This window comes from Puma concolor, chromosome B1, assembly GCF_028749965.1.
Source record: "Puma concolor isolate L17-30 chromosome B1, mPumCon1.1.hap2, whole genome shotgun sequence".
In the NCBI taxonomy this organism is placed as follows: domain Eukaryota; kingdom Metazoa; phylum Chordata; class Mammalia; order Carnivora; family Felidae; genus Puma; species Puma concolor.
Genome location: NC_141670.1, coordinates 154,331,141 through 154,358,051, shown reverse-complemented (window position 1 = coordinate 154,358,051; position 26,911 = coordinate 154,331,141).

Below are 26,911 nucleotides of genomic sequence, written 5' to 3'. Positions count from 1 at the left end.
TAAAAAGGGGGTAGAGATCATATATTATCATCATTCTTTCCTGGTTTAATTTTCCTTCCATTGTCTACCACTCCTCCTTTCATATCTCCCTGTCTATAAAATGCAAGAATGCTCATCACCCTCTGTCTCTCTCTTTGGGAAATATAGAGAATTCTAAGTGCCCAAACTGGCAAGGTTCCCAAATTATAGGAAAGGCCTTCATACGATAGTTCCCTAAAATTATTTAGCATAAAATAAAATTATTTTATTTTTTAAGTAGCAATAGGCTCAATACAAATATCTTTTGAGGTGTGAACACAGGATTTAACAATGTGGCTATATCTGAAGGGGATATTAGAATGCAAATTTGATTCTAGGAAGTTTGCCAAAGAATAACCAAAAAAGCTCTTTTGACATATTCAAAACTATACAGTCATTTCCAGATACATTAGTGCTCACTGGCACTTCCAAGGGATATTAGGGAATCTTCTGAGAAAGGACAACTAAATTAACCATTCTTTATAAACGCCACAGAAAATTTAGAACTACCTAAATGTTAGGCTGCACTTTACTCTGTAGGTTGAAGCAGTTTATTTAAACTTACTCAAGTCCTGAGAAACATGTGATGTTCAGTTAAGCACTCCTGAGGAATAATTTGGAGGTAATTTTCAACCTAAATATTTCAAAATGCAGAAAATCTGCTTTTGAGTTTCTTTTTATGGGTAGCCAAATATCCGACTATTTTTGGAGCCATCTTTAAACAATTTCACATTCCAAAATACAAGCTATGAAAATGACCAAAGCCCCCTCAGCAATATTTCTTCTCTGCCCCACAGTAGTTAGTAAGTCAGGCCCTAGAGTCAGATGGACTATGGTTGAATCCTGTCCTCATCAATTAGTAGAATTATTTTGGGAAAGCTGCCTAACCATTGTAAGCCACAGTTTCCTTACCTATAAAATGGGAAGAAAATTTGTATCTTAAATAGCTGAAATGAAGTTTGAAACAGATAAAATAGTCAAGCTCTTGGCATACATGAAGCACTTAATTAACGTTAACTATCATTGTCAACCATACTACCTATTACGCTTTTGTTTTCTATTTTCACAATTTGCTACAAGGATTCTTTCATGGGTGGCATGACTATGAATCTGAGTATAGCAGGAAAAATCTGTAAACAAAGGGTAGAAGTCCAACTGAGGAAAATATGAACAGGAAAATGTTGCAATAGATGAAAATATGCAACGCGCAAGAAAAGCCCTTTTCTTTTATTAAAAATTGGGCACATTTGGTTTATCCATATTATAACTTTTCCACCAAAGGATGGGAATAGTCAATGATGTCTGGAAACTAATATTTGGAAACTTGCGATATCAAGTTGATACAATTATACTCTTAGGTCCCTTATTCATATGCGTTAATATGAAAACCTAATGCTAATGTACTTCTTTTCCCACATACATGTCCTGTTTCTACTATTTGAAAAGGGAATAATGCATAATATTCTGTTTGTGTTTTGAAATCTTCAGGCTAATTTCAAGACCTATGGTAGAGAACTTTAAAATTGAGACAGAAAACTATTCCTTTCTTGTTTCTATTATTGGGTGAACAAAAAAGGTATATTTTTATACATCTCATTTGAGCAAAATCTTCTGCAGAACATTGATAATTCTAGCATAAAGTCTCAGGCACAAAGATAGTTTGAAAGTAATTGTTTGTTTGCTTGCTTGCTTGTTTTTTAATGTGCAATGGTCCCTTGCCACAGTTTGGCATCATCTGTCTAAGGAATAGTCACCATGTGTCCTTTTTCATCAAAGTTGCAGGCTCTATGCACATGGTTTATAAATTTAGTCTGAAGTCCTTTGGTAGAAATTTTGATACTCCAGAAGGAATCCAACATAGGGGGAAACTTTATATTCTCCTTTACCTGCCACTTAATACCTGTGATCTTCTGTATCCATCACTATCGTTATGTTTTCCCTTCCTGGCTGGTTGCCATTCAAGTATGCCTCACAGAAAATTCTCATGCAGTTTCATTTTCTGTAGGAAGGCACTATAAAATCTTTATCTTCTGCAACTAAATTCTCTTTTCAAAAGCTTGAATTATTTCCTCTTTCTTTTCTTTAGCTGTGCTCTTGAACACCATCTCCAAAAGAGCAGTCAAACCTATCATAAAGCACTTTGTTTATCCCATCAAAATACATGATCTAGAAGAAGTCATAACCTTGGCAAGGCTGCTCCCTTTTTGTTCTGCATTGTGTTTTCAGCTCAGGTTTTATTTTTTCCCCTAAAGATCTCCGATAACTTATCTTTTCTATTTTATTTTCTTTTCTGTTATTTAGAACTGGGTGACTCTGGCTTTGCTGTTGGGCCAGCAGCACGTAGATGGGATTTTGTTTATTCTTACCAGGTGAGTGCAGGCACTATTCACTCTGTTTGACAGCCCCAAGTTGATGAAAACCCAGTATCTTCTGCTGTCTTTGACACATTTTCTGTCCATGATCTTATGTTTTACCTGACATTATTTTTCTTGCATTTTTCAGTATCTTTGCCTTATGATAACTATCTTATTCCATTAACCTTTCTCTTTGCCTGTGCTAATCTGAGAATGTTTTGTTTGGAGCACTGCAAATGATGATTTATCACTATCTAATCCTTTTGTGTGTATCTTGTCTGTCTTGCTCTTCTTCCCCCACCCCCACCATTACGTGCATCCCTTTGCTCTCTAGTTATCCTAATGTAAGCGGCAATGGCACTACAACCCTTTCTTTCCTGGCCCTGAATTTTAGTGTCATTATCTCTGCTCTAACTTTCCCTGTAAGAATAATCAACAGAAAGCAAAAAATTTTAAGACATGCTGTTAAAATTAATTTAGTAAAAGCAAGGTTAAGCTTCCAATAATTTTCTCAATATCTGGCTAATTTCTCAGCTTGCCACTTCTGTGTAAAACACAGGAATCTATATTTTATGAAAGGAGTAACATTGACTGTAGTAACTTTTAACAACTGACTCAATTTCTTTCTGCCTCTGATTTCATGTCTCCCACATGGGATAATATAAGGCTGCTTAGGGAACTCATTGAAATTAATTCAAATTCTCTTCTGTTAAAAATCTGAGAGAGTTCAGAGACAAATTGGGCTAATCTGTTTCTTTGATTTGAAAGGAAATTTCTAGAAACTGGCCAAAGTAAACACTTCACTGAAACCTCTAATTAGATCAATATTGTTTTACAATTAATGAACTACTGCTTAAATGTACAGATTTATATTATATCCTCCAAGTAACATTTGTTCTTTCTTGGGTTTGATATGAGATAAATTACCTCATTCATCAATTGAAAAGAGTTTAGATGCTTAATTTTAATGATGATTATTATGTTAAAGTGCAGACAAAAATTAAGGAAATCTATAAAAATAGTTTCCCATTTCCTTGCCTTTAACTATGTAACAACCTCAGTAATAACTTATTGCATATTTATTTTATTATAATGATAAAGTTTGATTTTAATGTATAAACTACCAAGGAAACTAAAAAGCATTTGCATTCTCACCAAATGCCACTGAATATTTATGACAGGAAATTAGAAGTCACATTAATTTCTCTCTCTATGCTGATTCTATCTGCAGTAATAACATGAATAATGCTCTTGAATTGAATGCTTTTATTAACTCTTACAATAATGACTAAAAATAACTGGCTCAATTGCAAGTGGAGTTTTCCATGAAGTTGAGTACTTGTTTATTTGTTTAGGTCTTTCTATCCATTCATTCATTCACCAGTTACTTATTGAACCCTGATCATAAGCCAAACATTGAGAGAGAAAATGGAGTGGAAAAATATGTGAATGCGTTCCTCTACTCAAATCACTCACCTTCTGTTGAGTAGACATAAACATGCAAAAATTGTACTGCGATGAATGTTCTAAGACCAACATCACAGAAATGTTATAATGTACCCCAAAGCAGTAGTATTATTGTAGAGAAGTCAATATTTGTCTTAGACTTTATTAAACAAATAGGATTTTACCAGCTAAAAAGGAATAATACCACAGGCCAAAGTAATAGCACAGAGGTCTGAAACAATATGGTAGATTTGAGTGCTGTTAAGTACAAGCACTTACAACATGCATACTGGGACTTAGTAGAAGATGAGTCTGGAAAAGAAGCTTGAGATAATATTGTTCAAGGAATTGACTAGCATGATTAGAAAACTTAGACTGCTTTGCTAAAAATGAGAAGTCTGTAGGATATTGTCCAAATTCTCAGAAGATCATAAAATGCACTTCAGATTTGACTCCTGACAGTGTCTTTAGCCTAATAGCCTAGATTTATCAGTAAGTAATTTCTAGTTTAGTCATCTTTAATGGATTACAGTTCTCCAAAACATCTTTGGATTTACATATCCTGATTTCTATAATTGGAACACATTTTCCTTCTCTCCCTGGCCCTCCTTCACTTGGCTAATCCTAGTCTTTCTTTAAATCTCAGCTTACATATCACAACTTCCATGAAAAATTGACTAATTTTAGTAGGTTGTTAGGTTCTCCAGTGAACTGCTTTAGCAATGATCACATTTCTATCAAATCCATGATATATTTATTATATGTATATATATACATATATATATGTACATATATATATACATATATACATGTATATATGTATATATATATACGTTTTAAAGACAGTGGGCTAGTTAAGAAAAAGGACCATGACTGGTGTCAAAAACTCCTCATATACAGAGAAAACTGGGATATCACCATAACCAAGTGATCAAGGCTAATATGACCTGGGCCACCTGGGTGACTCAGTCAGTTAAGTGTCTGACTTTGGCTCAGGTCATGATCTCAGTTTGTGGGTTCGAGGCCCGAATTGGGTCTGTACTGACAGCTCAGAGCCTGAAGCCTGCTTTGGATTCTTTGTCTCCCTCTCTTTGCACCTCCCCCACTCATAATCTGTGTGTGTGTGTGTGTGTGTGTGTGTGTGTGTGTGTGTCTCAAAAATAGGTAAACATTAAAAAAGAATTTTAAAAAACTAAAAATATGACCTGGAACATGGCATATGGACATCATTCATCCCACAGTAGGATGAACTGAGGATGAGCACATCATTTCTTCAGGACTCTTGCAAAAAGGCATCACACAATCTAATTATGAAAAATTATTATGCAGACCCAAACTGAGAGGCATTCTTTAAAATAACTGACCTTTGAAATGTTAAGGTCATGAAAAACAATGAAAGGCAGGATATTATACATATTGGATGTGACTAAGGAGACACAAAAACTACATGCATTGTGGATTCCTGAGTCAGATACTGGAACAGGAAAAACTATGTATATCAGTGGGAAGTTTGATGAAATCTGAATAAAGTCTGAAATTTAGTTAATAGAATTGCACCAGTGTTAATTTCTTGCTTATAATGATTATATTATGATTATGTACAATGGTTAACTGAGGATGGCTGGTTGAAGGATATAGGAAACTCTGTACTAATTCTGCAACTTTTCTGCAAGTATAAAAAAATTGTATCAAAATAAAAAGATAAAAGAAACTCCTTAAATGTTACTCAAATGAAAAAGTTAATGAGGCATGGTGTTTTGTATTGGGAATCACTATTTCCTGCTCTATATTTCAAAATAGTATTTATTGAATACTTAATCTATAACTTGCATGAAGTTAGGCACTCAGAATTTTTTTTAAGAACAACAGACTAACCTGTCTTTTAATTTTCTATTATAGAAAAATATCATTTAGATTAAATGTAGTTTAATATAGTACTAGTGTATGTGTGTGTATATATGTATACACATTGCACACATTTTAATTTCCCAGTGCGTATTTTGTGTGCTGGTGTTACATATGTAGCATTACTTTAGCAATCTTTATTAATATTAAATTAATAAATGTCACATAATGCTGAATAGCAAGGAAGGAGCCATATTACCATGAAAAGATTCATTTGTCACAAAAGAATCTATATTGGGAAGCTTTTGAAGATCAAAAAATACATTTTTCCACAAGTGTCTAAAATGAAAGTTCCCAACAATTCAGTATGATCAAATCATTGTGCGGGAAGCAAACCCAAAGACGTAGTTTCAGTCTTTAAGACATTATTAAAAAACTTTTTTTTAACGTTTATTTATTTTCTTGAGACAGAGAGAGACAGAGCATGAACAGGGGAGGGTTAGAGAGACAGGGAGACACAGAGTCTGAAACAGTCTCCAGGCTCTGAGCTGTCAGCACAGAGCCCGACGCGGGGCTTGAACTCACAGACCGCGAGATGTGACCTGAGCCGAAGTCGGATGCTTAACCGACTGTGCCACCCAGGCGCCCCTAAAACATTATTTTTAAAGTAACAATCCAAAATATACTACAGGGACACAGGGTTTTTGAAAATTATCTTCAAGGGGGAGGAAAAACAATAGTTTGATATGCAATAAATCAAAACTTTATATTAAAAAGCACTTGTAAAATGTCTGCAAACATTGTAAGGTTCAGATTTGCTACTGATTCCCCCTTATTTTAAACCCCTTGGATTTGGTAAGTAGAAACTAGAGGAGATTAGTGGAAGGAATGCCCCCAGGCAGAGTCCCAAGTCTTTGAAGGGGAATGATAGAGAAGTAAGCTAGAGGCAAAGACGGTGATAAATAGAAGCCCAGGGGCACAACATCCTGACCTTGTGGCTTCCAAGACCTCAGAGATGACAAATCAAAAGCCATTGGTGGGGAGTATTGCTCTCTGCCTCCATCTCTGCCTCAGGGAAACCTCTACACTCATTCAAATGCATTTGCACTTTGAGTACAGCCCTCCCCTCCTCCCCACCCCCAAGGAGCAAGGCTGCTTTGACCATGTGGGTGCAAACCTTGGAGGGTCAAAAACTTTCCCTTCCAACCTGTGGGAAGAGTTTCTCAAATGATTGGAAGCATTCTCCATTAGAGACCACCCCACTGTACATCACAGCACCTCCCAAACCAGAAAGACCCAATAATAATCCCCAAACCACCTGGGGGCAAGTAGCCACCTGCCAGCTCTCCCAACCTTGAGAGTGTAGGTTCCTTTAATAAACTGCTTTGTGTCACTTTCCTCAGGCTCTGTTTATTCCAGCACGGATCCCCACTTAAATCCTTAAATCTCCTCCTGGGGATTCCAAAGACCGAGACCTCCATTCACACAATGCAGATACTAGGCCAGGTAACAGATAGTTTTGCGTTTTGAAACTATAACGTGTGTAACCAAGCTTGCGGCGGAAGGTAAAGGTCACTCCCTGTGTTGTCTCATTTTCACAGACTCGCTGACAAATAAAATATTGCACATATTTTTAAATATTTTGTTAGATATGACAGGAAAAAAAAAAGGTTAACATAAGCATTTTAGAAGTGAAAAGAAAGCTGAAATTACCAAGATCTTTTTCTTATATGTCACAAACTGTAAAGGCTCATTTATTTTTTGGCTCACTTTCACTTCTGCTTCTGTCAAGGTTTAAATTTTTTGTTTGTTTTCTAAACTATATCACTTAAAGTCTGCTATTTGTCTACAATCTAAAATTCACTCACATTAAGGTCCATTCTATTTATAGGGGGACAGAAATTGAGAAAGAGAACTTTCCATGTGTGCTCCCATTTCAGGGTATGACTTTCCTATGGAAAGGACCCCCTTTCAAAGAGGAAGAACATGCTAAGTGTCCCTGAGGGTGCTGCCTCCTTCTCCTATACCTAGCTGAGCACCACAACTTTTGTCTTTCTTTATGTAGTCTTTTTTTAAATTTGATTTTATTTTAATAAGAACACTTAATATGAGATCTCCTCTCTTAACTGTTAAACATTTAACAAATGTTTAAATGTGTAGTACATTATTGCTGACTCTAGGTAGAATGTTGTAAAGTAGATCTCTGGAGACTATTCATCTTGCTCAAATAAAACTTTAATTTTTTTTTAATGTTTATATATTTTTGATAGAGAGGGAGAGAGAGACAGAGTGTGAGCGGGGGAAAGGCAGAGAGAGAGGGAGACACAGGATCCAAGGCAGGCTCCAGGCTCCAGGCTCTGAGCTGTCAGCCCAGAGCCTGACACAGGGCTCGGGCCCACAAATCGTGACATGGTGACCTGAGCCGAAGTTGGACGCTTAATGGACTGAGCCACCCAGGTGCCCCTCAAATAAAACTTTATACCTGTCAGTAACTTCACATTTCCCCCTCTCCTCAGCTCCTGGAAACCAGCATTCCATTCTTTGATTCTTTTTTTTTTTTTTTTTTTTTTTAGTTTATTTGGAGAGAGAGAGAGAGAGAGAGTGAGAGAGCATAAGGGAGTGGCAGTGAGAGAAGGAGACAGAGAATCCCAAGCAGGCTCCCAGCTGTCAGTTCAGAGCCCCAAGCTGCTCTGGAACTCACAAACCATCAGATCATGATCTGAGCCAAAATCAAGAGTCCAAAGTTTAACTGAATGAGCCACTCAAGAGTCCCCCTCCCCCATTGTTTGATTCTATGAATTTGACCATTTAGATACGTCATGTAAGTGGAATCGTGAAGAATTTATCTTTATGTGACTGGCTTATTTCACTTAGCACCATGTGCACAAGTTTCATCCGTGCTGTCACATTTTGCAGAATTTGCTTCTTTTTTAAGGCTGGATAGTATTCAATTGTGTGTATATACCACATTTTCTATATCTGTTCATCTTCAATGGACATTTAGGTTGTTTACACATGTTGGCTATTGTGAATAGTGCTGTGGTAAACATAGGAGTGTTAATATCTTTTTGAGATCCTGATTTCAGTTATTTTGGATAAATACTCAGAAGTGAGATTCCTAGATAATATGAGAGTTCCATTTTTAATATTTTGACAAATCTCAATACTAGTTTCTACAGTGAATACCTTAATTTGCATTCCACCAGTAGTGTGCAAGGAAGGTTCTAATCTCTCCACAGTCTCACTAAAAGCCATCTTGCCAGGTTTCGGGTGATATCTCACTGTGGTTTTGATTTTCATTTCCTGACGATTAGTGACTGAGCATTTATATATATATATATATATATATATATATATATATATATATGTCCCTCTTTCTTATCCCTTCATTGATTCAGCTACATAAATTCATGCTGATGTTTCATTTAACACTTCCTGTGTTTTATTTTTCAAAATACTTTGATTTATTTTCTAAGCCAAATTTTTTAAGTACACCTAGAGTCTCATGACTACTTCTGGCTTTGAAACCACCATCATCAATGGGCCTCACACATTTGTATTTATACTTTCTGTGCAGTGCTGAAATATTTTTTTTTGCATAAATTAGATTAGACAAATACAATGTTTATTTTGCCATATCCATATATAATGATCACTAATACTTATAAATATTGGGAAGAGATTCATTAGAAAATAAGATGTTAAAAGATCCCTAATTAACATGCATTTCTTAAAATATAGAATTTTGTAAAATTCTTTGCTAACAAGCATTCTTGTTGCTTTAAAAAAATTATAAATGTGACCATCTAATCTACACTGGATTGAGGCAAATAATTGACATATAATTTTTTAATGTGACCTGCAATTTTTAAATCATCACTTTAAAATTTGAGACATCATTTTTTTTATTTTTTTAATTAAGAGTGTATCCTTGTGTCTTTATAATTTTACCTCATCATATAACTAGTTTCTTTTTTTCTTTGAGAATGTGTCTTTTAAAATTTTTATAATTTATCATGTATTTTTAGAAACAAATTAAAATATATATATCATTTCCTCATATTCTCTAATAGCAGAAAATAGTTACCTGTTCTGTAACTTGAAAATAAAATTGATAAAGTGAAATAGTGTCTCATATATTTTTGCCAGCTCAGTTAAGTGCCTTCTAGTCACAGTTCACTACATAATAGAGTAAGTTTGGTTTTTAGTTTTTTTTTTTTTTAAATACTAGCTTTAATTAATATGTGGCTACTTAACAGAACTTAACGATAACCATTTGATATATGTAATACATGTAAATTGCATTCTGTGGTATATATGACCTTCCTAGAGTAATGGAAAACTGGAGGGATATTGGAATTATAAAGACGTTTTAGTTGTGCTTCCTCTAATTTATTTGGTTGTAGGTTTAAGTGCATAAGAGCTCATTAGAAATATATATTTTATATTCTAGACCAATTAAAAACCAACTTTGAAATCTTGCTGTACTAAAGTGGGTTTGAATAAGTAAATAGCATAATTAAATACACAGATAAAATAATTTAGATAAAAATAAGATTCAGTTGCTACATGGCCTTTACTTCCCCAGATCATTTCTTAGAGTAATACTTTTTTAAGTTTATTTATTTATTTTGAGAGAGATAGACAAAGAGAGTGCAAGTGAGGGAGGTCAGAGAGAGAGGGATAGAGAGAGAATCCCAAGCAGTCTCTATACTGCCAGCTCTGTTGGATGGGGAGCTCCAATCCATGAACCTTGAGACTGTGAGCTGAGCTGAAGTCGAACGTTTAACTGACTGAACCACCCAGGTGCCCTGACTAATATTTTAATATTCAATTGTTCACAATGTGTAAATAACAACTCCTGCATACTCTTAAATTCAGACACTTACAAATTTTCTTTTAACAATATTCAAAAGCATTACTGATAATAGACGGTATCTCTTAATCATAAAATAAGACACCTATAATTAACTGGGAAGAAAAACTTTCATATATTTGAAAAACACCACAAGACATCTTTAAGGGTCTATTCCATGCACCACACAGTTTTTTTCTTTTTTCTTTTTTCTTGTTTAATGTTTATTTATTTGAGAGAGAGAGAGAGAGAGAAGAGAGAGAGCACAAAGCCAGGGAGGGACAGAGAGAGAGAGGGATAGAAAGAATCCTAAGCAGGCTCCAAGATGTCAGCACAGAGCATGATGCAAGGCCTGAACCCATGAACTGTGAGATCATGACCTGAGCCAAAATCAAGAGTTGGACACTTAATTGACTTTGCCACCCAGGTGCCCCCACACAGTTTTTCCAAGACCACAACTCTCTTGTGACATAACACATTCTTTGCAGTATGAAGCTTCCGTAGTCTTGTGTTTGTTGCCTGTCTTTCATTCTTCATTCTCTGTAGCACGTGATAGATGCACACAGTTGAAAAATACACCAAATCAAAAAGTTACCTAACTTCCAAATTTTCTAGTTAATCTAATGTGAAAACCAAGAAGTGTGTGCCATTATCTGGGTTAACTTTGAGTTTCAGTAGTAAATGACTATGATACACATGAAATGCTTGGAAAAACAGACCTGCACAGGGAAAAAAAGCACAGGAAAAAAAGGGGCAGGGGGTGCTGGTTAGATGAAGTTCTTTATGACAGAAGTTGTCCTCAATTACCATTTTCTTTTCCTTTCCCTTTTCTTTCAGGGTACATTTCTGAAAATGAGTGCTTTTGGTGACTATCTGATATTGTGAAGCACAACAAAAGTTTAGAACATTATAACTATATTTTATGAGTATGGTGTTTCTTCATATCTGTTTATTTTTTTATCATCTTCTAATAATTTGATAAAAACCATGAGTGAGCGTGCTTTAGGAGCTACAAATACAAAAAAAGAAGAGAAAATTTAAAAGCTGAGTTTACAAATGTATTGCTATTTTCTGAATAAAGCTACTTTTAATTAAGGCAAACAGCAACAAATAGCAAGAAAAAGCATTATTATACACTTAATATATTTTGCTTCCCTAAATTAAATAATTTAAGATTGTTGAAGAGTACTAAATATTGTGTAGACTTCCATTAGCACAAAGAGATTGTAGAGGTCACACACATACACATTTACACACATACACACACACATACGCAATGGCTATGAACTCAAAGTACGGCAATTTTTACATCTCTATATTTCGATTTGTCTGTCTTCTCAGCTAAATGAGGTAGAAATTCATGCAGAACACTCAGTGCAAATACCTCTCTCTTTCTTTCTTTCTTTCTCTTTTTCCTGTGGTGCCATATGCCACAGAAGTTAACCTTCCATATCTGACATCTTACATATAAGAAGCATACTAACTTTTACACAGTGTAAGAGGAAAATATTGTCCAAGTCCTTAAGTAGGTCATGGAACCTAGTCAGCGAGCTGCTGCAGGTTTTGACAGCTGTTCCTGGCTGAGGCTCCGCTGTGCGCATAGGGGCTGCACCTCTCTCTGGATGCCAAGTAGCAGAACAGCAGGGTGCTGATGGCAGTTAGCACGATGACAGTCAGCCAGCTTGGTACATTTCCCCAATTGGAAGACTACTGTCTTCAGAAGTTAGCTTTGGGTACTGCTTTCTCTTATGTTTACAAGAAAACCACAGCCAAACGCCTCGCCTGCCCATCTGTGCCATATTAGACATCTGGACAAACTTGGCCCTTGTATGCACATCAACATGACGGCTTGTAGATTTGTTTTGTCAACTTTCACAGACCACTCATCAAGATTTGGTTCTCGAAGAAAATTCTCTGTACCTATATTTCTAAGAAGCTCTTTGTCTTTGGATATATGACTCATAAATTGGATACATTACAAATGCTCAAGCAGCAGGATTATAGCACGGAGTTTTTGAAAAAGTCTATTCATTCTAAAAATTCCCTTGGTTACTCAATGTACTGATATTTAAGTACCTTCCTTTTGCCATTGCATTAATTGTTGTAAACAATATCTCATTGTACTAATTTTCCATAGCTGTTTACAAATTGCATGACATAATTTTGAGTGTTCTTGAGGGAGGGACTTCTGCCCCAAAGCCATTTTATGAACTAAGAAGCATTTAAAAAAGAAAAAAATATGTAAATGTTTTACATAAATATTTACACTTCAATTCTGTTTTGTCCCCTCTTTTCTATCCACAACCTCTCTTTCCACCACTACTCCTATACGAGTCAACACTGCCATTCTCATTACTTTACTGCAGCATCTTGACTGAAAGTCAACAACCTGTCACTTGCCATAACTCATCTGACTCAGAAGCACTTAAAGTGGTTGACCACACCTTCTTTTTGCAGCAGTTTTTTATTTTTTATTTTTTTTTATTTTTTATTAGCACCTATGACAATTGAAACATCTGGTTCTTATCTTGGGTTTACCTGTCTTTCTTAGTCTATTTTCCTAGCTCCCTTGCCCACCTCACTCTTAAAAGTTGGCATTTTCAAGGTTCTGACTCCCATCTTCTTTGCTATTTTATTGTATCATTAACTTTCTCTTGCCTTTGTCATAGGATTTCACACATTGGTTAATTTGTCTCTAATCCTTATATATCCTAAACTCAGGTAATAGTGAACTACGTACTAAACAAGTCATGTAGTACACGCATCATGGTTTCTTCATTGTTTAAAAATATTTCTGCATAGGAGCTCCTGGGTGGTTGTCAGTTAAGCATCCGACTTCAACTCAGGTCATGATTCGTGGCTGGAGCCCTGCCTCAGGCTCTGTGCTGACAGTTCAGAGCCTGGAGCCTGCTTTGGATTCTGTGTCTCCCTCAAGACAAAAAAACTGCCCCTCCCTCAAGAAAAAAAATAAACATTAAAAAAAAATTTTAAAAATATCTTTGCATAGTATTTTAGCATGTAATGTGTAGTCAGTTAATTTTTGGTTTTCTTATTCCCTTTTGTAGTATTGCCACTAAAACAAATTGCTGAAAATTTAGTCATTAAGTTATTGTCTTATAGTTTTGTAGTTCAAAAGCCCAATATGGGTCTCACTGAACTAAAATCAGGGTTTCATCAGGGCTATGTTCCTTTCTGGAGATTCAATGAGAGAGCAATTGTTTGCTCACCCTTTTTAGATTCTAGAAGCCACACACCTACCTTGGCTTGTGGTCTTTTTTCTCTGTGTTCAAGATGAACAACAGCAAGTCAAGGTCTTCTGACATCATATCACTCTGAACTCTTCTCCTGATTCTTTCTTTCATTTTAAAGGAAGAGGTGATAACATGGCACCCACTGAGATAATCTAAGATAATTTCTTTATTTAAGGTCATCATTTAGCAACCATAGTCAATCTGAAACTTATTTCCCTTTACCATGTAACCTAATATATTTACAGGTTCTGGGAATTAGGACGTAGACATTTTGGTGGCAGTATTCTGCCTACCACAGTTCATTGTCCTTTTTGCCTAGACTATTATTTCAGCATAAACTTTTCCGGTACTAATGCATCAAAATTTAGTATAAGAATATTTGGAATTTCATCTCTAAGCCTTCAGGTTGGGAATATTTTGGGGGGAAGTTTTCAGTTTTTGAAACTCTCTGAATCTTTGTGTTAGGCTGTGTGTGTGGCATTGCTGATGGTAATGGTTATAAAATGTAGAAGGTGCTGTAGGAAAAAAACATAGACATTTCTGGTAATACTTATAAAATGAACTAGATAATGTATCAAGGGAACGAAGAGGGGAAAAAAAGTGTCTGATTTCAGTGGGAACTTCCATTATATATATAAGCTCTTTATAGTTTTGATTCTCAACAATAATCACCTTTTCCCAGCTTTATGAAATTAGGTACCATAGTGACAATGCATCCATTAGATGTATATATTATGTGTGTGTGAAGAAATATTATGTTCAATTCAAAAAAGAATGTTCATTTAGAGATTATTCTGTTTAAAGCTTGCTAACAGTTTCAAAGGATGCCAAGATGATAACACACAGCCACTACTCTGCCCTCCAGAGGGAAGAGAGAGACAGAGCAAGGGAATCCCAATGGAGCAAATGAGGAGTACAGTTGCTCTACAAAGTAACACTCTTCTTTAGAAGGGTAAAATGCATGACAGTGCTCTCTACCTTTAATCTCCCAAGTCTCCCACAGGAAGAGAAACAGAAGAACTGCATGAACAGCTCAGACTTTTATCATCTAGTTCATCTTGCTCTTGGTCCTTATCTTATATGCTGGTTCTATCAGAGGGGATCTTCCTTAGTATTTAGGTAAAGGTCCCACATTATTGTTTAAGGTTTTGAGATAAGACTTCAACTCTCAAATTCTGGTCTCCATAATTGTTCACCTCACCATTAATAGCTTGTTTGCAGAAATATTACACCCTAGAGTGTTGTATGCTCTCTGATCTCTTAGTTCAGACATTTGACAGCTAAGAGTTCTGTGTATTTTTTTTTTTGCTACTGACCTCTCCCAATTGTCTGTCTTAGCCTAATGAGATTGTTTTCCTTCCTGAGTATCAGCCATTTCTGGTGGCAAAGCCGTGGTTCTAACAGGGAGTATTTTTAGTACACTGTTTGTTTGTTTTCTCTACAGAATGCATGTTTTCATATTAATAGTGCTCCATTATACCAGGTATTCACATAACACATTTAGTATTACTGTAGAAGATAAAAAAAAATTGTTAGCAGAAACAAACAATTCTAGCTCCATACTTCCTGCCTTTTCCTCTGATAGCATTCTCTTCCAAGCTTATTGTATTAGTCAAAATTCTCCGGAGAAACAGAACCAATAGGAAATTGATCGATCAATTGACTGATTTTCCTAATTGGCTCATGAGGTTATGGAGCCTAAAAAGTTCCAGGATCTGCCATCTGCAAGCTAGAGAACAAAGAAAGTAAATAGTGTAGTTCAGTTCAAGTCTGAAGACCTGACAATCAGGGGAGCTGATGTCAGTCTGGGTCCAAAGGCGCAAGAATTGAGGGGCACATGGTATATCTGGTCTGAGTCTGACGACCCGAGAACAGGACCAAAGGTGTCCCAGGGTAGGAGAAGATTGGTAGCTCAACTCTATCAGAGAGAGAGTGATAATTTAACTTTCCTCCACCTTTCTGTTCTAGTCAGACCCTCAGTGATTGGCTAATGCCCACCCATATTGGCGAAAGCAATCTTTTTTACTCAATTGGTTCAAATACTAATCTCTTCCAGAGACCTTTTCATAGATACATCCAAAAACAGTGTTTTACTAGCTTACTGGGCATCCTTTAGCCCAGTCAAATTGATGCATAAAAATTAATCATCAGAGCTAAAAATGTTAGAATCATTCCTGACTTTTTTCAGTCATAAGGTTGATAAAGTCTCTGCAAGAGTGTATGTGATAGTTAGCAATTGAATTTCATTGCTAAATACAGATGCCATTTCCTCTTGACCTATTGTTATATTCCCTTCTTTCTCCTTTTATCGAAACACCTAAAATGAATTCTCCTTATCCACTCTTTACAATATTTCCCTTCCCATTCCATCTTGAACCTATTTCCATTGGAATTTGAAACCCATCACTCCTTAATAATTTTAATCATACTTACCCCTTTTAGATCTAATGGCCAGTTTACATATCTTATTTTGCTCCACCTACTAATAGCATTTGAAAAAGTCAGTCACTAATTTACCTTTCACATAATTTCCTTAATTTGGCGTTTAACACTCAGTACAATCTTGGTTCCATAATACCTGAGGAGTTGCTCCCTCTCTTTTGTCTTTTAATGATTCTCCTTTTTCCCAAACTTGAAGCATTGGGATTTTTCTATCTTAATTTTCTCACTGTGTGTTGGTCAACAGCTCCAACACAGATAGCTGCATGCTAGACCTTTCTCCTGAATTGGGTGATAGTCCCATATGAAAATGTAATAAACATTTCAAAGTTAACACACACAAAATTGAGCTCCTGGTATCTGCTCCCAAATCCTTCTCCTGCTTCAGTATTTTTCATTTCAGTTAATGCCTTATTTTTTTCTTCAAAATGGCCCAAACCAAAAGAACTTGGAGCCATTCTTGATTCTTTTCCTTTTCTCCACATCTAATGCTTTACTAAATCCTGTTAGATATATCTCATCACTCTACTGTAATCTAAGTTACAATCTTCTCTTCTCTGGATGATTGAATGTTCTCTCAACTGATTTTACTTACCACTTGTGCCCTTGTTCTTCAGTCTATTTTTTTTTTAATTTTTTAAATGTTTATTTATTTTTGAGAGGGAGAGACAGAGTGCAAGCAGGGGAGGGGCAGAGAGAGGGAGACACACAATCACAGCAGGATCCAGGCTTCAAGCTATCAGCACAGATCTTGACGTGGGGCTCAAACTCATGGACTGTGAGATCATGACGAGAGCCAAGTCAGAGGCTCAACTGACTGAGCCACCCAGTTGCCATTCCTTCAGTCTATTTTTAATATAGCATCTGAGAGCAAAATCATATTTTCCTGATAAAAAATTAAGTCATATGTTTATTATTCCTTTCTTTAAAACACTTCAATGGCTTTTTATCACATTGAGAGTAAAAGCCAAAATTCTCATTATGGTTACAAGGCCTTACAGGATCTGGATTCTGTTCACTGTCTTATCTCCTACAATATGATGTCCCTTCATTCACTCCATTCCAGCTACACTGACTTCCTGCCGCTTTTGCAAACCACTGAGCTTTTCTTTCTGTAGGACCATTCAGTTTACTCTTTTCTCTTTCTGGAATTCCCTTTGCCTTCCACAAATACCAGCAAGGACTTTTCCATCATGTTTGTATTTTATGAGCCTCTATATCTAAGAAAAGAAGGATAAAGTTGTGACTTAACCTGTTTAAATTTTTAAAAATTGCTCATTATCCTACAATATATTTTCTCTAACACTACAAATCTGTGTCTTTAGTAAGCTGCACTATTTGTCATCTCATTTCTTACTTTATGTTTAGGGGGGTAAATAAAAGAGTTAGGCTTGCATAGTGGTGAGGAACATGGCTGATGAGATAAGAATCCCTGAATTTGATTCCTTGATTTCTGTTACATAATAGTTGTGAAACCTTGAGCAGGATACTCGGATTTAATCTGTTTAGATTATGAATATCCAGGAAGTTATTTATTTAATAAAATGATAACTAATCTAATTTTGCTGTTGTTTATGAATTATTAATCTAACTGAAAATTCTGAAAGAATTGAGTGAGGTAAAATATTTGAATAAAAAGACAATTAAATAGTCCTGGCAGTAATTCTGGTGTTAGATGGTGAATAGCTATGATGTTATTAGGCATGATGAATTTATGAAATATGGAAGAGATAAAAGTATATTTCACTATTGCTTTGTATAAAAGGGTGGAGAAAACTGAATATAGGTATACAATGGTGATTTGCTACATGAGTGACTGAGAAAGTAAGCAAGACTAGAGTGAAGATATTTCGAGATATGAGGAAGAAGTCAAGTGAGATGATTTAGTTATGTGGAAAAGTTAAATTGAGATGACAGAAAACTTCAAAGGAAATAATAAGCAGTCCCTAAAGCAAAAGATGATCACCCTTGAGAGAAAGATATCCCGATAAAATACTGAGGGTGTTAGTCAAGATAATTTTAGGCTGAAGTTCATCTAGAAGGAGCTATACTCATTTATCTACGTTTTCCTCACTATGACACTTATTACATTTTTCTTATGAAATTACTCTTTTCTCTCTGATCATGACAATGTCAGGTCCATTTTCTGTATTTCCCATGATTCCTTTTACATTTTGTCACAGATGTTATGAGCAAACTGATAAGTATTAATTACAGGAATTTAGAAATTTGGAGTAGTTCTGGTTTATAGTTACCAAGAGAAATAGCAACAAAGGATCAAAGACGTTCAGGATATAATTGAATGAATCATTTCAATTCAGTACATCACAGAGTAAAATCAACAGCCCAAGGCTCTTTGACAATTAACACCACAAGCTATAAAATTATAATTCACACCATGATCAAACAACACATATTGTATAATCAATCAAGTATTCCAATATAATTATCAAAATACACACATCATGTCATGTTGTAAGCAAGTACAAGGTTTATCCACATTAAATTTGGTGATCTAAGATAACTACTTGTTTTGGTTTTTTTTTTTTAATTTACTCCTGCATTTGTTTTCTAGGATGACAATATAAAGTTTAAATGTGGAAAATGTTTTTTTTGTTAAAAAACAAAAATAAACAAACAACAATGATAATAACAAACACTACAAGCCCATATTAAATGTCAAATGTTTATGAAATGGAAAATTCCAGGTCTTTCTGGATTTGTCTCTATTGCCACTGTTTTCTTCACAGAGTGAGTCACCTGCAAGGTCAACTTCGAAAATGTTCCCAGTTGAGATCTTGACATTATTATGAGGGCTTAAACTTCAGTTTTTACAGAGAATCACTGCTCTAAATTCTTACAGTGTGTTAATAGAACAAACAAGAAATTGAGTCTTTAGGCAAAAGAGAAAAAGTCAGGTGCTTTTTTTCCCCTATAATTGAAACCTGAATAATGATGATGATAATTACAGAATGATGGAGATTTAAATACTCATTTGAGCTATAACTTACAAGAATAACACATAGCAAAAACACTTTTATAATAGTATTTTTAAATAATGCAAATTATTTAAAACTTGTATTTTACAAGTTTGGAGTGTCATAAAACTTCTCCAAGTAATTTTATTTAACTTAATAAACTCTTTACTTCATCCAATAATAATAAGATAGTTTATGTTCACCACACAAGATTTTGAAAAAAGTTTGGACATTTACTATTTGTTGTAAGTTGCTTCTCTAGAAAGTAAGACAAACATTAGTGTATAAGGTTTATACACATAATATAATATAATATAATATAATATAATATAATATAATACAATATAATATAATATAATACAATATAATATATAAGGGAGTGTTCTTAGGATCATTAGCTGAGGAAGAAGGAAAGAGAAAGAAGCAGGACTAGACAAGGGGAGAAGAAGACTTCAGGTCATCCAGTGAGGCCAGAATTTTCCCTGAGTTAAACAGTCATTGAATATGGGCTTTTCTGGAAAGAGGGAATGACTTTTAGTAATGTAGTTCTCTTCTGCCCCGGTCATGTGAAATGTAACTGACAGCTGAGTGCTGTCTTCTGGTAGCACTCTCAGCAGCTGGGAGTATGCCCTCATCATAAAGGGGGATCAAGGAGGCACATCCCAGCACTCACTAAAGCCCACCTGTTACAGAAGTTTTGGGAGCAGGTCTTTAAGGTGATTTCTGGGAGGCCTCTTTCCCTTGGGAAAACTGATACAGGAAGCTAGTGGGACAAAGATTTGCAGTTGTGCTGCTACAACTGGTCTTGGGACCATAATTGTTATTCATCATTTCCCTCCTTACTGTACATTTAAGACTGCCCTCACTCGCAGTTCGCACTCCTTAAGGTTTTAGAGGTTTTCCCAGTGGCAGGAAACAGGCCTTCATCAGTGAGAGATCTGAGCCTCTGGTCATTTTGTTCTTTTTAGGCTGTTGCTGCTGCATTTTTCCATTTAGTGTCAAAATTGTTCAAGACAGTAACCAAAATAGAACCCATTATGTAATGGCAGTACTATCTCCTTCTGAAGATTACAGTCAATTACCCCTGCAAGTTTGGTGACTTTTTCTTATGTGCTCGTTCCTTGGCATGAGGAATCTGAAGCTTATAGTTAATGGAACTTTTGCTGTGTCCTTTTTCAGGAATCTTTAGTACAGATTGGCAAAGTCCACTTCTGTTTTCGACCCACACCTGGATTCTTACATCCAGTTATTCTACATGTTAGAGACACTTTTTTCCTGCTTAACATGGATACTGAGTCCTAGGTTTCTTGTGCCCTCTAGCCCTTTCCATGTTCAATCCAGGATGTCCCACTTCCATGTTAAGACAGATGACTGTGGAACTTCTTGACTTTACAACTTGTTGGATCTAAAATAAATCAGCATTAGATAGTCAGCTCTAGCCTCAAATCTCATGGCCATGTGTTGCCTCCTGATCAGTCTCTCTACCTCTGTGAGACCACAATAGTAAATCGAATATTGTTTTTCCAAAGGAATAAATTTCTCCACTGAGAGTGACATGGCCTTCCCCCAGAACCCTAGGGTTTGCCCTTGTGATTCACCCATTGGACTGGCCTTCAACTCCACATGGTGTTTTCCCCATTGTTGATACTTGTTAATACCACAAGATTTGCTTACATCACAGCCCAGACCTACTGCTGAGCACTTTCTTGCTGTGGGCCCCTCAAAGCCAGATACCTGTTGTGTTATCCAGTTTGTGATTTGGACACTATTTCTAGGTATAGAATATGGCACTCTCATTGTGAATGGAGCACTTTGTCAAGGTTATCTCAATATGTCCAAGATGACTAAACCGCTATTAATTTTTTAGATATGCCAGATCCTTGAATATTCATGCAGATTATCACCCACCCTCTGGAGCACATATGTCTTCCTCATTGCTATAATGTACTAGCCATTTTTTATCTGGTCCAGTTAGCATTATGTCATTGATACAATGGATCAGCGTGATATTCTATAGGATTTCTAGGGTTTCCAAGTCTCTTTCGATTCTTTTACTATAGACAATGGGAGGGATAACATAAAATTAGGACATTCTAGTGAGTATAAATAGTCTCTAATCCTTTTCTTGTTGTTTTTTGGGTTTTTTAAAATTTTTCTTCTGCTAGGAAAACACACACACACACACACACACACACACACACACACACACTGACCTCATCGTAGGTAGCAAGGACTATGTTAATCTGCTCTGAAAAAGACACAATATCTGTAAAAACAGATACAATTGGATGATGATGATGCTGTAGGCCACTGCTATCCTCCCAAATCCACCTTGTTTTTATAGGTGACAGATTGATGAATCAAATATTGTGAACAACTGGTAACTGGTCCTGTATCCTTTAAGTTTTCAAGGATGACACTAAATTCTTTCATTCCCCTTGAGATGCAATATTGTGGTTTACTACCTTGGCCCTAATGGATGCTGTTTCAGAAGCTTCCAGGTGGTTTTTCTTACCACAAGTGATTTTCCTTAATAAGCCAAGAAGCCAATATGAAAGGTGTGCAAACTCCCAAATAGATTTGTTCCAATTCTATATTTGGGAAACAGGAAAATGAACAAAAAGTGAGTCCATGGACCCACCAGGAATTAGACCTGGGCCAGGACTCTATTTATCGTCTTATCCCTTAACTTCCATTCTAAGAGGAGACCCAGTATGATTCTTTCAGTCTGCAGATATCCACGTCAGTTCAAATCATATGTCCAAAAATCACTGGAATATTTGGGTATTCTCTTTCCCTAGTATATGGTTACCCTACTAAATGTCCCTGGTCTATTTGAGTAAGGACTAGGAATACATTATCGTATATACTTCTTATGCTGTTGTATCTTCTACTGGAGGATTTAGATTCTTTTTTACTCAATGGGTTTTAAATCTACTGGCATAGGTCCAGAAACTGGACAAGGGATCATATGTTTTTTAAATTGGTGTGATGGCTCTTAGGTTCCTGATTATGTATATATTATATATAATATATATTATATATAATATGTAATTTTATTATTATATATAATATAATTATGTTATATATATATATTAGTGTAAAGATATTACAGTACTTTTTTGGCTTCTTCCCATCTATTTTGTTTTTTTGTTTTTTTGTTTTTTTTTTTTAATTTTTTTTTTCAACATTTATTTATTTTTGCGACAGAGAGAGGCAGAGCATGAACGGGGGAGGGGCAGAGAGAGAGGGAGACACAGAATCGGAAACAGGCTCCAGGCTCTGAGCCATCAGCCCAGAGCCCGACGCGGGGCTCGAACTCCCGGACCGCGAGATCGTGACCTGGCTGAAGTCGGACGCTTAACCGACTGCGCCACCCAGGCGCCCCTTTCCCATCTATTTTGAACCTATGCATACTGTGTTTCGTTATCCACTTTATAATTCTGTGGGTAAGTACCCCCAACCCTAACTGTACTATGTCTTTCCCACTCATGTAAGTAATTGCAGGCCAGTATTTAATGACTAACCAATATCACCTAGTTGCTTACAATCCAGTTCTATAATGACGGCTCCTACTGTCAGCCCTGTTCAAATGAAAAGAGCCATTGAGTTTAATAATAATGATGGTACCAGCATATTACTAAATGCTCCAGTAAGTGTTGTATCATGCAGGCCCTTCTCTGATGGGTTTTTCAGCTTTATGTAATATATACACTCTTGCAAGCCCAGTTTTGGGATCCTTTTCATCCCTTTCCCACTATCTTCCTGGGTGCTTTTAGCACTACTATCTCAGCTAGGATAAACCATAGGTTCTTACGCTGTTAGTAAACATTTTAGCAGTATGTTTGCATAATTTTCCAGGTCCTTACAGAGTGCTATATCATATATCTTAAATTGATAGACTTTCTTTTATTCCACCTATGTTCTATTACCCTTGATCCTCAAAATGCATCCCTGTGTGTATTCTCCCAGGTTGGGCCAGTATAGGCTAGCTATATCCTACAGGTGCTTTGGAACATAGCTGCCTTCTTTCCTTGTCAAACTCAGCACCTCCAGTCACATTATATTGTGACTTAACTCTATTGCCTTTATGGCCAAAAGTGGATCATTAGAGAACTTCATATTGTCTTACAGGGGAGAGACCTCTATATCATCTCCAGCAAGTTGGGGAATGTCCAAGTCCTAAAAAGGAAAGAATGGCCCACTTCTATATACTCCAAGGATTTAAGGGGACCAGAAGATTGAAACTTCTGGGGTGTATCGACCCAGATGACTCTATCTAATTTTGCAGGGCCACATTCTTTCTCCATCTGGGCTCTGGTATTAGCATAATAGACCTGCCAAATTCTCTGGGGCTCTGATACTTTGATGTTTAAGTCCTGAACTTTATCTAAGTCTTGAACCCCCCTACAGGACTAAATGAAAACCTCATTCTACACTACAAAGGAGACCTTCTGAATTTCCTACTTAGCATTTAATTGCCAATTCATGACTCTCAGTCTTTAGTTATTCCATTCTAAAGCATCAATTGACCTTAGCAATGGCAACCCAATCCCACTATGTCCCCCATATTTCCCAAACTCCTGAAACATCATGCCAGATAGTATACACTTTATACTCATAGCCCGTCCCAATATGCCACCAATAAAAGATTTAACAACTGAACTGACGACTTGTGTTAGAAATCATCTGTATTCCACTTACAATCAGTAATGGGATTTTTGCTATTTGGGTGACAGATGATCCAGCTTCAAAATGCTAAGTCTGCGCTCTCTTGAATCACTTCCAGAACCACCTGTCATAGATTGGAATCTCCTGCAAGCAAACTCTGATACAGAGATTAGCAAGGAGGAATCACAACCTATGCAGAGGAAAGAAAGGAAGCACAATTAAAAAGAGGGAGAAGTTAGGCTGTGAGACATCACAAGGAAAACCTTAGCTGACCTTAAAGGGAGCTTTGACTCTAGGATGGTCCTTTAGCTTTGTCCTGGACTGTGATGAGGTCTTTATACCCAGTGTTGACCATTCACTGGATGCAAGCCTTCTTGGAAAGGAGATGACTTTAGGTGATATGGCTCTTGTCAGCCAAGATAATTGCGAAGAAGGTTAACAGCTGATGCTATCTGCCAGCAGCACTCCCAGCAGGTGCATAATAGGTCTCTGAGTCCTGAGGGCAGTTTGTACACGGCATCTCAATGCAAATCTATAGTTCAAACTCCCAGTGCCACTAGGCTTTTTAATTAGGATTAATCACATATTGGAATCATCAGAGTTTAATCAATTTACCTTCTTTCTTTGTTTTTGCTTCATCAAAGTCTATTCACTCTTCAACCCACTAAATGTGGTTTCTGCCCCAAATATTTGCCCTGACCTATTTCTGCATAGGATGGTTGAAATGATTAACTAAAGTTGCGTGATGAAAATGACACAAAATTTTGAGAAAAAGAAAAAGAAAAAGAAAAGAAAAAGATATTATTGCTATTTACCTCTAAAAATATCTGTTCATATCCTTTGAATTCCTTTTTTCTTATAACACTTTAAATATATAATCTAATAGAAAGCATGCCCTTGTCTACACAATTTTAGTTAGTTTGAAAAGGACTTTGATGACTTAGAATTAATTATCCTTTCTTCCAAGTGGCCTTAAGAAATATAAATACAATCAATATTATTTCCTTTTCATTCTGATAATCCTTGACAATGAAATTTTACTTTCGTGCACATGTACCACTTTTGTCTTGGATTAGAAACCTGAATCTCCTCTTTGATCACATAGGCATCATCATCAGGGGTGTACTTAGCATATTTGACACCTGGAGCAGTTCCATTTTTTTTAAGACCTCATTTCTCTAGATGACAAAATTATTTTTAGTTGTAACCATAACATAAAATGAATAGTAAAAATAGAAAAGAAATGCTGACAGGGGAAATTTATGGTTACTCAACTCTTTATGTATAATTATTACAGTAAAACAATAACACAATAAAAATTACAAACAATTCTCAATTACATGAGTATATTTTTACAACAGGGAAAAATCAATATATACTTACATACTGATCTGTCATAGCAATGAATAATGACTACAGTTTCTATTGTTTTTAAGTTTATCTATTTATTTAGAGAGAGAGAGTGAAAGCATGTGCATGCCAGTGGGAGAGGGGCAGAAAGAGAGGGAGAGAGAATCCCAAGCAGGCTCCACACTGTCAGCACACAGAACATAAAGACATAAAGGCAAGTTGGGCTAAAATTCATAAAAAATTCTATTTCACAACACATTTTAGAGATGGCGATTCTAAATCTTTTCTTTAGGATCAATTATAGCAGCTTTCAAATATCTGCAGAAAAAAATGTGGATATATATTATTTATACATTTACATGTATAATACATTTGTTTGTGTATGTGTATATATAATACATATTTATATTATACACACATACACACTATTGAGATAAAGAGAAAGACTAAAAGAAAAAAAAAGAAGAAATTAAACAAATAAAAATTCGAAGCTGTCACATTGAATGACAGAATGGAATTAATTTTTTTTCCTTTGCCTTTGAAATCATGTGCTTCATTGTTGATTTTGAAATAACAGTTTAATTCCTGAAATATATAACACCAAAAGAGCTGGAGACATGGTTTACTCCTAAAGTGAGTTCAAACAATCCCAAATGCTAATGAATTTAGTTTCAAAACAAATGCATATGGTTGAGTCCATGTGTATTAAGGGCAAGCTGCAAAACAAAATTTAATTTCCACATAAAATGTAAATAAATGGATAAATATTAAACATGTTCTCAGTTGAAACTTACCTATATATGTATTTATAGAAATGTAAATATAAATATATATTTAGAACTTAACAATAACTGCAGCAACTGCTTAGAGGAACATTTTATCATTGACATAGTTTAGAACTGTCTACCCATGTTGATAATAAAAAGGCAGACAGTTTTAATTGGTTTTGTTGTTGTTTCTAAATTTCCCATAGCCGATTGCCAGCACTGGAGTGGAGCACCTGTGTCAGCCATCCTTGTAATCCCATTAGTATATTACTCTTTCCACATTTTGATAACTTTGCTGCTGCCTTTAGGACTGAGAACACCAGGAAGGATTTTACAAATACCATGCTGTTTCCTTAAATGACTTCTTTTTATTCACACACATAGAAACAAAATTCTAGCTACTTACAAGGGACAATTTATTCCCTAATGATTCTATGACAGAGTTTCTAAAAACGGGGCTCAGATTACTTGAATGAGAATCATATGTGGTCTTGGGGCCCTTTGCAGACATTTTGAATTAGCCTTTCTGAGGTGGGTTCTGAAACTCTAATTTAAAGAGAGAGGAGAAAGAGAAGAAAGAGAAACAACTTTGGCCATCCTTGTAACGTCTTTCCTAAGTTTTTGAAAGCTTCCACATCTGGGAATTAGCTCATCCTTTCATCTTGAAACAATTTCTTCACTGATTTTCTGTTATTCACTTTTCTCCCTTTTTTCTGCCTATTCAATGACCTCTCTTTCCAGACTCTTCTCTGGCTCCTCTTCTACTCATCTATTCAGTGGCAAAATGCCTAAAGCCTCAGTTTTGGGACATCTGTTCTTCTCTCCCAAGGCTATCACTTAAAAAGTTCATTTTTGTTCTAATATGTTCATTTCTTCATACTCACTCAGACAAATGTATCTTGCATGTTTATTATGCATGTCAAATGTAATATACCAC